Below are 14,751 nucleotides of genomic sequence, written 5' to 3' on the forward strand. Positions count from 1 at the left end.
TTTATTTATTTATTTATTTATTTATTTATTTATTTATTTATTTATTTATAGAGGGAGAGAAAGCCAGGGGAAGGGCAGAGAGAAGGAGATAGAGAATCTGAGGCAGGCTCCATGCTGTCAGTGCAGAGCCAGACAGGGGTTTCCACCGTGAGAACATGATCTGAGCTAAAATCAAGAGTCGGACCCTTAATCGACTAAGCCAGCCAGGCGCCCCACCCAGCTAGTTTTGTTTTGTTTTGTTTTGTTTTGTTTTGTCATTTTATTTTTTTTTATTTACATCCAAGTTAGTATATAGTGCAACAATGATTTCAGAAGTAGATTCCAGTGATTCATCCCCTATGTGTAACACCCAGTGCTCATCCCAACAAGTGTCTTCCTTAATGCCCCTTATCCATTTAGCCCATCCCCCCACCTATAAGCCCTCCAGCAACCCTCAGTTTGTTCTCTGTATTTAAGAGTCTCTTATGTTTTGTCCTCCTCCATGTTTTTATATTATTTTTGATTCCCTTCCCTTATGTTCATCTATTTGGTATCTTAAATTCCACATATGAGTGAAGTCATATATTTGTCTTTCTCTGACTGATTAATTTCATTTAACATAATACCCTCTAGTTCCATCCACATTGTTGCAAATGGCAAGATTTCATTCTTTTTGGTTGCTGAGTAGTACTCCATTGTATAAATACACCATATCTTCTTTAGCCATTTATCTGTCGATGAGCATTTGGGCTCTTTCCATACTTTGGCTATTGTGAATAACGCTGCTATAAACATTGGGGTTCATGTGCCCCTTCAAAACAGCACACCTGTACCCCTTGGATAAATACCTAGTAGTGCAATCGCTGGGTCATAGGGTAGTTCTATTTTTAATTTTTTGAGGAACCTCCATACTGTTTTCCAGAGAGACTGTACCAGTTTGCATTCCCACCAGCAGTGCAAAAGAGATCCTCTTTCTCTGTATCCTCGTCAACATCTGTAATTGCCTGAGTTCTTAATTTTAGCCATTCTGACTGGTGTGAGGTGGTATCTCATTGTGGTTTTGATTTGTTTTTCCCTAATTATGAGTGATGTTGAGCATTTTTTCATGTGTCTGTTAGCCATCTGCATGTCTTCTTTGGAAAAAGTGTCTATTCATGTCTTTTGCCCATTTCTTCACTGGATTATTTGTTTTTTGGGTGTTGAGCTTGATAAATTCTTTATAGATTTTGGATAATAACCCTTTATCAGATATGTCATCTGCAAATATCTTCTCCCATTCTGTCGGTTGCCTTTTGGTTTTGCTGATTGTTTCCTTCACTGTGCAAAAGCTTTTTATCTTGAGGAGATCCCAGTAGTTCATTTTTGTTTTTGCTTCCCTTGCCTCCAGAGACGTGTCGATTGAGTAGTTGCTGCAGCCAAGGTCAAAGAGGTTTTTTCCTGCTTTCTCCTCAAGGATTTTGATGGCTTCCTGTCTTACAGTTAGGTCTTTCATCCATTTTGAGTCTATTTTTGTGTGCGGTGTAAGAAAGTGGTCCAGGTTCATTTTTCTGCCTGTCATTGTGTCCAGTTTTCCCAGCACCACTTGCTGAAGAGACTGTCTTTATTCCATTGGATATTCTTTCCTGCTTTGTCAAAGATTAGTTAGCCATGCATTTGTGGATCCATTTCTAGGTTCTCTATTCTGTTCCATTGATCTGAGTGTCTGTTTTTGTGTCAGTACCATACTGTCTTGATGATTACAGCTTTGTAATACATCTTGAAGTCTGGGATTGTGATACCTCCAGCTTTGGTTTTCTTTTTCAGGACTGCTTTGGAGATTCAGGGTCTTTTCTGTTTCCATACAAATTTTGAGATCATTTGTTCTAGCTCTGTGAAGAATGCTGGTGTTATTTTGATAGGGACTGCATTGAATATGTAGATTGCTTTGGGTAGTATTAACATTTTAACAATATTTGTTCTTCCAATCCATGAGCATGTAATCTTTTTTTACTTTTTTGTATCTTTTTCAATTTCTTTCATAAGCTTTCTATGGTTTTCAGTGTTTTCTATAGTTTTCAGATTTGAGGGTATTAAGCCAGCCCTGCATCCCAGGTAAAAATCCCACTTGATCATGGTGAATAATTCTTTTAATTTATTGTTGAATCTCGTTGGCTAGTATCTTCTTGAGAATTTTTGCATCCATGGTCATCAGGGAAATTGCTCTATAGTTCTCCTTTTTAGTGGGTCTTTGTCTGGTTTTGGAATCAAGGTAATGCTGGCCTCACAAAATGAGTTTGGAAGTTTTCCTTTCATTTCTAATTTTTGGAATAGCTTCAAAACAATAGGTTTTAACTCTTCTTTACATGTTTGGTAGAATTCCCCTGGAAAGCCATCCAGCCCTTGTTTTTTGGGAGATTTTTGATTACTAATTCAATTTCTTTATTGGTTATGAGTCTGTTCAAATTTTCTATTTCTTCTTGTTTCAATTTTGGTAGTTTATATGTATCTAGGAATTTTTCCATTTCTTCCAGATTGCCCAATTTATTGGCATATAATATTGGCTCATAATATTCTCTTATTATTGTTTGTATTCCTTCATTGTTGTGATCTCTCCTCTTTCATTCTTGATTTTATTTATTTGGGTCCTTTCCTTTTTCTTTTTGATAAAACTCACTAGGGGTCTATCAATTTTAATTCTTTCAAAGAACCAGTTCCTGGTTTCATTGATCTGTTCTACTGTTTTTGTTTTGTTTTCTTTTGTTTTAATTTCAATAGATTTGATTTCTGCTCTAATCCTTATTATTTCCTGTTTTCTGCTGGTTTTGGGTTTTATTTGCTATTCTTTTTCCAGCTCTTTAAGGCGTAAGGTTAAGTTGTGTATCTGAGATCTTTCTTCCTTCTTTAGGAAGGCCTGGATTGCTATATACCTCCCTCTTATAACTACCTTTGCTGTATCCCAGAAATTTTGCCCTGTGGTGTTATAATTTTCATTGAATCCCATTTACTTTTTAATTTCCTCTTTAATTTCTTGGTTAACCCATTCATTCTTTAGTAGGATGTTCTTTAGTCTCCAAGTATTTGTTGTCTTTCCAGTTTTTTTCTTGTGGTTGATTTCGAGTTTCATAGCATTATGGTCTGAAAATATGCATGGTATGATCTCGATCTTTTTGTACTTGTTGAAGGCTGATTTGTGTCCCAGTATGTGATCTATTCTGGAGAATGTTCCATGTGCACTCAAGAAGAATGTGTATTCTGCTGCTTTAGGATGAAACGTTCTGAATTTATCTGTGAAGTTCATCTGGTCCAGTGTATCATTCAAAGCCATTGTTTCCTTGTTGATTTTCTGCTTAGATGATCTATCCATCTATCCATTGTTATAAGTGGAGTGTTGAAGTCCCCTATTATTATGGTATTATTGTCAATGAGTTTCTTTATGTTTGTGATTAATTGATTTATATATTTGGGTGTTGCGCATTGGGGGCATTAACGTTTACAATTGTTGGGTCTTCCTGGTGTTTAGAACTTTTAATTATGATATAATGCCCTTCTTCATCTCTTGTTTCAATCTTTATTTTATAATCTAGATTGTCTGATATCATTATGACTACTCCAGCTTTCTTTTGATGACAATTAGCATGATAGATGGTTCTCCATCCCCTTACTTTCAATCTGAAGGTGTCTTTAGGTCTAAAATAGGTCTCTTGTAAACAGCATATAGATGGATATTGTTTTCTTATCCATTCTGTTACCTATGTCTTCTGATTGGAGCATTGAGTCCATTGACGTTTTAGAGTGAGTACTGAAAGATATGAATTTATTGCCATTGTATTGCCTGTAGAGTTGGATTTTCTGGTGGTGTTCTCTGGTCCTTCCTAGTCTTTGTTGTTTTTGGTCTTTTTGTTTTGTTTCATCTTTTCTCCCCTCCGAGAGTCCCCCTTAAAATTTCTTGCAGCACTGGTTTAGTAGTCACAAACTCCTTTAGTTTTTGTTTGTCTGGGAAAGTCTGTATCTCTCCTTCTATTTTGAATGATAACCTTGCTATATAAAGAATTCTTGCCTGCATATTTTTCTGATTCAGCATATTGAATTTATCCTGTCACTCCTTTCTGGCATGCCAAATTTCTGCTATGAGCATGATCTGTCTTCTCTTGTAGGTTAAGGACTTTTTCTTCCCTTGCTCCTTTCATAATTCTTTCCTTTCTGTATACTTTGTGAATTTGACTATGATATGCCTTGTTGATGGTCTTTTTTTGTTGAATCTAATGAGAGTTTTCTGTGCTTCCTGGATTTTGATGTCTGTGTCTTTCTCCAGGTTAGGAAAGTTTTCTGCTATGATTTGCTCACATATACCTTCTACCTCTTTTTCTCTCTCTTCATCTTCTGGGCCCCCTATGATTCAGATGTTATTCCTTTTTAATGAGTCACTGAATACTCTAATTCTTATATTGTACTCTTTTGCCTTAATTTCTCTCTTTTTATCTGCTTCATTATTCTCCGTAAGTTTGTCCTCTATGTCACTGATTCGCTGCTCTGCTTCATCCATCCTTGCCACCATGGCAGCCATTTGAGATTGCATCTCAGTTATAGCATTTTTAATTTCATCCTGACAAGATTTTACTTCTTTTATCACCACATAAATTGATTCTATGCTCATTTCAACCCCAGCTAGTATTCTTATTATCATGATTCTAAATTCTGGCTCAGACATATTGCTTATTCTGTGTTGATTAAGTCCCTGGCTGTCATTTCTTCCTGTTCTTTCTTTTGGGGTGAATTCCTTCTTTTTGTCATTTTGGAGGAAGAAAAAGAATTAACAAAATAAAAAATTTAAATAAAAAAATTAAAAACAACACAAAAAAATTAAATAAAGGATGCTATATCCTAGGTGTATTTTGGTCTGGCTGTTGAAAGAAGCTTGATAGAATGAGAAAAAAGGGAAAGAAAAGAAGAAAAAAGGGGAAAAAAAGGAAAACGTTTAAATTTTTTTTTAAATGAACACAATAAAATAGAATAAGATTAAATGCTGAAAGTAAAATAGAATTAAAAAATTACCAAAAAAATGTAGTAGAAAAAATAAAAATCTTTTTTATAAAAATGGAAAATAAAAATGTTTTTCTCTGTCTGTATTCAAGAATAAGAAAAGAAAACAATTGAATAGATGAACCAGCGAATAGAGTGAACTATGAATGAAATTACATCCAGTTTCCCCTAAAAGCCAAACTCTTAAGCACTTTATAGTCTGTAAACTAAGCAGATGGAGAGACTTGTGCTCTTCCTCTAGAACTTGGTTGACACAGTTGGACGGGGCTTAGTATAATGGCTCCATTCTCCACTAGAAGACACTGCTTAGCTTAATGGAGTGGATCATTGTGGTACGTGTACGCATGTATGTGCATGCATGGGAAGGGTGAAAATGGCATCACCAGCTACCCAGTCTCTAGCATGAGAATTCTGTGCTTTTGCCAAATGGCAATCAAGCACTCCTCCTTTGTCTCCTGCTTCCATCCACTCCCCACTTCTACACTGTCCACTACCAAGCCATCAGCCTGCCAGGTGGAACCTTCCTTCTGAATTTTATCTCAGATGGGGCTGTGTTTCCAAACCCCTCACTTCTTAGGGCCCTGTGGCTTGAGCCTGCTCCAACCCTCTAGGGGAGGATCCACCCAAGCAGTGGCCAGGTACTGACCTGTCCCTGGGAATGTTCGCACAACTACACTGCTGCAGATGCCCAGAGACTGTGGTTGGGTGCTAGACCGCCCCAGAAAAAGTTTGTGCGATTGTGTAGCTGCAGCATTTCAGGGATTATGGTAAATCACAACACATATCTGGTGCCAGGCTTCAGTGAACCTTAACGTCCTTGTTCTATTACCAGCAAATGTGGCTGTTCTCCAGGATCAGCTGGGACCTTTGCCTGTGGGGAGGCCACACAGCCTCTACCAAATGTCCTCCCAGCAGAGAAACTGCCTCTCCCCATGCATCCTGAGGACCCCTCGGACCTCACTGTCTGCTCCTAGGGATTCACCCTTCCCACCAGAGCTCCACCAGATATCAAGCTGTGGGGTTTCAGACTCTGCACTTCCCTGCTTATAGAGTCCTAATGATATTTATTCCCTCTCCTGACTCTGTATCCCCGTTTGTAGAGTCCTAATGGTATTGAAACCCTCTCCTTTCTCCTTTCTCCTTTCTCCTTTCTCCTTTCTCCCTTTTTTGTTCGGTCCCTTATGGGTGTTTTCACTCTTTCTCTTTCTTTCCAGCTGCTTTCAGGCGAGGTGCTTTTCCTGTACTCTTCCCCAGTCTCTGTCCTCTCTCCACAAGCAAAAACAGCCCCCTAACCTCCTCAGCTTCTCTCTCCCCCACTTCACCTCTCCATGCCACATACCTGCTGAGTTCTATGGCTCAAGTTATGCAGATTGTTGTGTTAATCCTCAGATTAATTTTATAGGTGTGCAAAATGATTTGGTACTGATCTAATTCCATTTCAGGGACAAGAGAAGCAGAAAACTTCCATGCTGCTCTGCCATCTTGGCCTCTGTCTAGTTTTTTAGAAATTGTTGGGAGACTCAAATGAGATAAGATTTGTGAGAGTGCTTTATAAACTGGTTATCCCACACAAACATGAGGAACTGCTACTCATACGAAGGAAACATCAGCACCTATGGGCAGTTGTACAGGACCCACAGAACACTGAGAACTGAATGAGAAAAGCTTATGTGAGTAGGATTGGCTATAGTCAAGATATATCACCTACCACTGAAAAATAATTAGTACCTATATTAAAAATAAAGAAAAACAAATAAATAAAAATCCTACTGGAAAATGGTCAAAAGTTATGGTAGGCATACTGTAGGAGATTACACCCAAATGGCAAATAAAATGTGAAAAGTTGCTCAACTTTATTATCAGTTTTAGTCTGTACATTTGCAAATTACCAATTTACAGATTAAGATCCCAATAAGATCTATTAATCTCTTAATCTATTTTGTGGTTACTAGATTGGTAAATATTAAGGAGCTTGATAATACTAAGAACTGGTGAAGTTATAGGTCAAAAGGATATTATACACTGATATAGGAAATGTAAATTTGCTCAATCACTTTGGAGAAAAATTCAGAACTATTCTGTAAAGTTAAAAATGAATATACCAAGCCATTCCACTTTTATATACAAATATCCTTAGGGAAATTCTTACAGATATGTACCAGCAACATTGTTTATAATAGCAAAAATATAAAACAATCCAAATATTCATTTCAGGACAATGAATAAAAAAAATTGTGGTGGTGTACCCAATAAAATATGTCAGTAAAAATGAATAAACCATAGATACACATAACATCATGGCTGAATCTTGGAAATATTGAATGAAGAAAGAAAGATGCAGAAGAGTATTAGAATATATAATTTTTATAATGCTAAATAAGAGAGAATCTAAACAACATATTGTTTAGGAACATGTTCATGTGATAAAGCTTATATTTAAAAAGGAAGAGAGTGCTAAAAACAAAACTCAGCATAGTGACTATCTCTGGGAAAAAGGCAAGGGGATGGGAGGGAGACAGAGCATGCAGATATAAAACTACTAGTAATGTTTTAATTCTTAAGCTGGGTAATGGGTTCCCAGGTATTTATTTTAATGTTTACTTAAAAACTTACATATATATTGCATATATTCTTTCGTGTGCCTCAAACATGTCATAATAAGAAATCATTATAAGATATTTGAAATATTCTTGTACAGGTTAAACAATGGTGATAATGTACAGTATTTTAGAAGATTCTTACTTGGCAAAATAACAATATATTTTTGGCTTCCAAAATTGGACTTACATTTGATTCATTTCTAGTACATTCTACTATGTGAAACACTGAAAGTACAGCTGTAATGCATTGGTTAGTGGCTATGCCCAGTGAGAGATGAGAACTGGCCACATGGATTTATCTGTGAACACTTAAGAGCCACTGCTTGGGAGCTTGAGTGGCAGGTAGGAGAGGTAAAATTTGTAGAGGATAAGAGCTTTGTCAGCAGATGGGGACAAAGTGAAGTTCCATTGGCGTTCTTACTGTCAATGTGTTACTGCATATTACACATAGGCCTAAGGACATTCAAATGGCATTAAAATCAGAAGGCTCCTAAAAGAAAGCTGGAGTAGCCATACTTATATCAGACAAACTAGACTTTAAATTAAAGGCTGTAACAAGAGATGAAGAAGGGCATTATATAATAATTACAGGGTCTATCCATCAGGAAGAGCTAACAATTATAAATGTCTATGCGCCGAATACCGGAGCCCCCAAATATATAAAACAATTACTCATAAACATAAGCAACCTTATTGATAAGAATGTGGTAATTGGAGGGGACTTTAACACTCCACTTACAGAAATGGATAGATCATCTAGACACATGGTCAATAAAGAAACAAGGGCCCTGAATGATACATTGGATCAGATGGACTTGACAGATATATTTAGAACTCTGCATCCCAAAGCAACAGAATATTCTTTCTTCTCGAGTGCACATGGATCATTCTCCAAGATAGATCATATACTGGGTCACAAAACAGCCCTTCATAAGTATACAAGAATTGAAATTATACCATGCATACTTTCAGACCACAATGCTATGAAGCTTGAAATCAACCACAGGAAAAAGTCTGGAAAACCTCCAAAAGCATGGAGGTTAAAGAACACCCTACTAAAGAATGAGTGGGTCAACCAGGCAATTAGAGAAGAAATTAAAAAATATATGGAAACAAACGAAAATGAAAATACAACAATCCAAATGCTTTGGGACGCAGCGAAGGCAGTCCTGAGAGGAAAATACATTGCAATCCAGGCCTATCTCAAGAAACAAGAAAAATCCCAAATACAAAATCTAACCGCACACCTAAAGGAAATAGAAGCAGAACAGCAAAGGCAGCCTAAACCCAGCAGAAGAAGAGAAATAATAAAGATCAGAGCAGAAATAAACAATATAGAATCTAAAAACACTGTAGAGCAGATCAACAAAACCAAGAGTCGGTTTTTTGAAAAAATACACAAAATTGACAAACCTCTAGCCAGGCTTCTCAAAAAGAAAAGGGAGATGACCCAAATAGATAAAATCATGAATGAAAATGGAATGATTACAACCAATCCCTCAGAGATACAAACAATTATCAGGGAATACTATGAAAAATTATATGCCAGCAAATTGGACAACCTGGAAGAAATGGACAAATTCCTAAACACCCACACTCTTCCAAAACTCAATCAGGAGGAAATAGAAAGCTTGAACAGACCCATAACCAGCGAAGAAATTGAATCGGTTATCAAAAATCTCACAACAAATAAGAGTCCAGGACCAGATGGCTTCCCAGGGGAGTTCTACCAGACGTTTAAAGCAGAGATAATACCTATCCTTCTCAAGCTATTCCAAGAAATAGAAAGGGAAGGAAAACTTTCAGACTCATTCTATGAAGCCAGTATTACTTTGGTTCCTAAACCAGACAGAGACCCAGTAAAAAAAGAGAACTACAGGCCAATATCCCTGATGAATATGGATGCAAAAATTCTCAATAAGATACTAGCAAATCGAATTCAACAGCATATAAAAAGAATTATTCACCATGATCAAGTGGGATTCATTCCTGGGATGCAGGGCTGGTTCAACATTCGCAAATCAATCAACGTGATACATCACATTAATAAAAAAAAAAAAGAGAAGAACCATATGATCCTGTCAATCGATGCAGAAAAGGCCTTTGACAAAATCCAGCACCCTTTCTTAATAAAAACCCTTGAGAAAGTCGGGATAGAAGGAACATACTTAAAGATCATAAAAGCCATTATGAAAAGCCCACAGCTAGCATCATCCTCAATGGGGAAAAACTGAGAGCTTTTTCCCTGAGATCAGGAACACGACAGGGATGCCCACTCTCACCGCTATTGTTTAATATAGTGTTGGAAGTTCTAGCATCAGCAATCAGACAACAAAAGGAAATCAAAGGCATCCAAACTGGCAAAGATGAAGTCAAGCTTTCGCTTTTTGCAGATGACATGATATTATACATGGAAAATCCGATAGACTCCACCAAAAGTCTGCTAGAACTGATACGTGAATTCAGCAAAGTTGCAGGAAACAACATCAATGTACAGAAATCAGTTGCATTCTTATACACTAACAATGAAGCAACAGAAAGACAAATAAAGAAACTGATCCCATTCACAATTGCACCAAGAAGCATAAAATACCTAGGAATAAATCTAACCAAAGATGTAAAAGATCTGTATGCTAAAAACTATAGAAAGCTTATGAAGGTAATTGAAGAAGATATAAAGAAATGGAAAGACATTCCCTGCTCATGGATTGGAAGAATAAATATTGTCAAAATGTCAATACTACCCAAAGTTATCTACACATTCAATGCAATTCCAATCAAAATTGCACTAGCATTCTTCTTGAAACTAGAACAAGCAATCCTAAAATTCATATGGAACCACAAAAGGCCCCGAATAGCCAAAGTAATTTTGAAGAAGAAGACCAAAGCAGGAGGCATCACAATCCCAGACTTTAGCCTCTACTACAAAGCTGTCATCATCAAGACAGCATGGTATTGGCACAAAAACAGACACATAGACCAATGGAATAGAATAGAAACCCCAGAACTAGACCCACAAACGTATGGCCAACTAATCTTTGACAAAGCAGGAAAGAACATCCAATGGAAAAAAGACAGTCTCTTTAACAAATGGTGCTGGGAGAACTGGACAGCAACATGCAGAAGGTTGCAACTAGACCACTTTCTCACACCATTCACAAAAATAAACTCAAAATGGATAAAGGACCTGAATGTGAGACAGGAAACCATCAAAACCCTAGAGGAGAAAGTAGGAAAAGACCTCTCTGACCTCAGCCGTAGCAATCTCTTACTCGACACATCCCCAAAGGCAAGGGAATTAAAAGCAAAAATGAATTACTGGGACCTTATGAAGATAAAAAGCTTCTGCACAGCAAAGGAAACAACCAACAAAACTAAAAGGCAACCAACGGAATGGGAAAAGATATTTGCAAATGACATATCGGACAAAGGGCTAGTATCCAAAATCTATAAAGAGCTCACCAAACTCCACACCCGAAAAACAAATAACCCAGTGAAGAAATGGGCAGAAAACATGAATAGACACTTCTCTAAAGAAGACATCCGGATGGCCAACAGGCACATGAAAAGATGTTCAATGTTGCTCCTTATCAGGGAAATACAAATCAAAACCACACTCAGATATCACCTCACGCCAGTCAGAGTGGCCAAAATGAACAAATCAGGAGATTATAGATGCTGGAGAGGATGTGGAGAAATGGGAACCCTCTTGCACTGTTGGTGGGAATGCAAACTGGTGCAGCCACTCTGGCAAGCAGTGTGGAGGTTCCTCAGAAAATTAAAAATAGACCTACCCTATGACCCAGCAATAGCACTGCTAGGAATTTACCCAAGGGATACAGGAGTACTGATGCATAGGGGCACTTGTACCCCAATGTTTATAGCAGCACTCTCAACAATAGCCAAATTATGGAAAGAGCCTAAATGTCCATCAACTGATGAATGGATAAAGAAATTGTGGTTTATATACACAATGGAATACTACGTGGCAATGAGAAAGAATGAAATCTGGCCTTTTGTAGCAACGTGGATGAAACTGGAGAGTGTGATGCTAAGTGAAATAAGCCATACAGAGAAAGATACCATATGGTTTCACTCTTATGTGGATCCTGAGAAACTTAACAGAAACCCATGGGGGAGGGGAAGGAAAAAAAAAAGAGGTTAGAGTGGGAGAGAGCCAAAGCATAAGAGACTGTTAAAAACTGAGAACAAACTGAGGGTTGATGGGGGGTGGGAGGAAGGGGAGGGTGGGGGATGGGTATTGAGGAGGGCACCTTTTGGGATGAGCACTGGGTGTTGTATGGAAACCAAGTTGACAATAAATTTCATATATTGAAAAAAAATAAAAAAAAATCAGAAGGCTCCTTACTTAGCAAGCAAATCAATCAGAGGAATTAGTTAATGACTTGAATCAGTGGTCCTCAAGCTGCGGGACACAAAGTCTTTCCAAAGTTTTAATGGGCTTGGGCAGTTTTACAGCAATCACTGTCAAGATCTTCAACTTACATTCCCCATCCTAAAATTGATTTAAGTAAGGTGTCTGTTGTCTGGGTCTTACATTGATTCCCCTTGCACAACTACCTTCTCCCAAATGACAAAAGAAAGGTCACTGTTAAGCAACCCTACAGCATTGTTCCAGGCTATAAAAACTATCTGGGGGCCAAAGGGACAATTAAATTCATTGATGTTGACATTGCTATAAGCAATGAATGAGGAGCTCAGTGCTTGCATGTATAAAAATGAAAAGCAGATGTAGACTTGATGTTGAAAATGGGCTCATTTTGGCATTATTTAACATTTGCCCATGGATACATAAACTGAAGGAAAAAAGGGCTCATCTATCTCATTATGAGATTCATTTCCAGGAAAATGTTACTTTTGATGTTCGATGTTGATCCATTATCATTTGTAATGTGCTTATTTTGTTATCAATTTTATACTACTACTAATTTTAATATTGCAATCCAAAAAAAAAACCCTCTTGACCATTAAGTCTTTCAGTCACATGAAATGCAAAAATGTATAAAATTCCAATTTACATTTATATGCTTGCTGAAGAGAAACATGATAGGATGAGCAATGAAGACCTCAAGCATAACAATATTTTATATAAGCATAAAATTCTGTGAAGAAAGTGGAATACAAATAGAAGTTCAAGTAGGAAAAGGAACAATGTAAAATTTCCAATTTAGAGATAAAGCTGTATTTTCTAAATGGATGATAGTGGCTGAGTATCCCTTAACATTTTGGATTCTATTAGGTAAGTTAATAAATATTTAAATTTTAAACTGTAATTATTTTCAATATACCAGCAATCACATCCTTTATAACTATTTAAATATATGCTAAAGCATAAGAGATGCCACCTTAAAAATTAAGGGGTAAAAAGTTTTTAACAATTCTTTTAGGAGTGTTGCACAAATATTTTTGCAAACTGCTGATGTAGTATGATGCTATAACATCACACTGCATGACGTGGATGTGTCTATGTCTGACAGAGGCGCCCTTGCAAATTCACTTCCTCAAATTTTTCTCTGATGCTGCTCCCTCTGCTTCCCACCATCCCTCACTGTCCCTCTTACCTACTTCAAGTTTCCCAGACAGACTCAGGTCCTTCTCTAGGAAATTTTTTCTTTAGGTGCATGAATACCATCAATTAGATGAAGGACAAATTTTTCTCTTCCTGTTTTGGTTCTAGAAATGGTTTTCTTCGTAAAAGTTCACCATTGTTTTCTCCTTCTCAAGAGTATCTTGGCTATTACTGGGCCTCTGATCTCTCATGTAAAAGTTTTAATAGATTTTCTCAAGTTCTGAAGAAACAAAAAAGAAGTCTGTTGGAATTTTTATCGTAATTGTGCTGAATTTAACTATTTTTTTTTATTTAGAGAGAGAGCTCGCACATGATCAGGGGATGGGGGGTGTGGAGAGAGAGAGATTGAATCTCAAGCAGGCTCCATGCTCCCTGGAGCCTGATCCCACGACCTTGGAATCATAACCTGAGCCAAAATCAAGAGTTTAATGCTCGGGGTGCCTGGGTGGCTCAGTCGGTTGAGCATCTGACTTTGACTCACGTCATGATCTCCCAGTTCATGGGTTCGAGCCCCAGGTTTGGCTCTGTGCTGACAGCACAGAGCCTGGATCCCACTTCAAGTTCTTTGTCTTCCTCTCTCTCTGTCCTTCCCCCATGCATTCTCTCTCTCTCTCTCTCTCTCTCTCTCTCTCTCTCTCTCTCTCAAGTGAACAAACATTAAAAAAATTTTAAGAGTCTGATGTTCAACCACCTGAGCCACCCAGGTGCCCCTTAACATTATATTGAATTTAGAAGGAACTTATATGTTTAGGGTATTGAGCATTCCTAGCCATGAACATCACAAACACTGCAAATTTAGATCTTCCTCAATGTCTTTCAGTAGGAGTTTTATACTTTTTTCCATATAGGCTCTGCATGTCTTTGTTCCATATTTTTTTTATTTCTTGTATCTCTTCTTACTATTTTAAATAATTGCTTTAAAAATATGTTTTCTGTTTGTGGCTAGTGTATAAAAATAACCCTTTTTTTGTTTGTTGGTATTATATCCAAATACCAATTTATCCTTCATAAATTAAATTCTCTCATTAGTTCTAATTAAATGGTAGGCTTGCAGAGGGCAGCAGAGGGCAGCAGGCAGGATTCAACTGAGTGTTCATTATAACAATGTTGTTTCTTTTGTTTCTAACTCTTGTTATTCTTTTCCTGACCTATTGCAGTTGCTAGGGCAGGCCACTAATAGAGTGTTAAATAGAAGCATGCTTCTAAGGCATGCTTGTCTTCTTTCTGATTTTAAAAGAAATGTTTCTAACATTTAACAACTTTATTTCACTACCCATGTATCTTGCTACTTTGAATTTATGCCCTTCATCCTTAAGCATTAACTCTTTAAAAATTGCCTCTCCTCTGTTTTCTGTATTCTGTAATTTAGGAACTACAATTAGACATAGGTTAAATCTTATTCTTTTGTCTTTATCTCCTAGCCTTTATTTTATGTTCTCCATTTTCTTTCCTCTTTGTGCTGAATTCTGAGTATGTTTTCCATCTTGCTATTTCTTTATCAGTGTCTAATTTTCTCTTAAATTCAACCACTGAGTTTCTTTATTTCAACAATCACATTTTTCA

The sequence above is a fragment of the Panthera uncia genome, chromosome D2 (assembly GCF_023721935.1).
Source record: "Panthera uncia isolate 11264 chromosome D2, Puncia_PCG_1.0, whole genome shotgun sequence".
Lineage (NCBI taxonomy): Eukaryota > Metazoa > Chordata > Mammalia > Carnivora > Felidae > Panthera > Panthera uncia.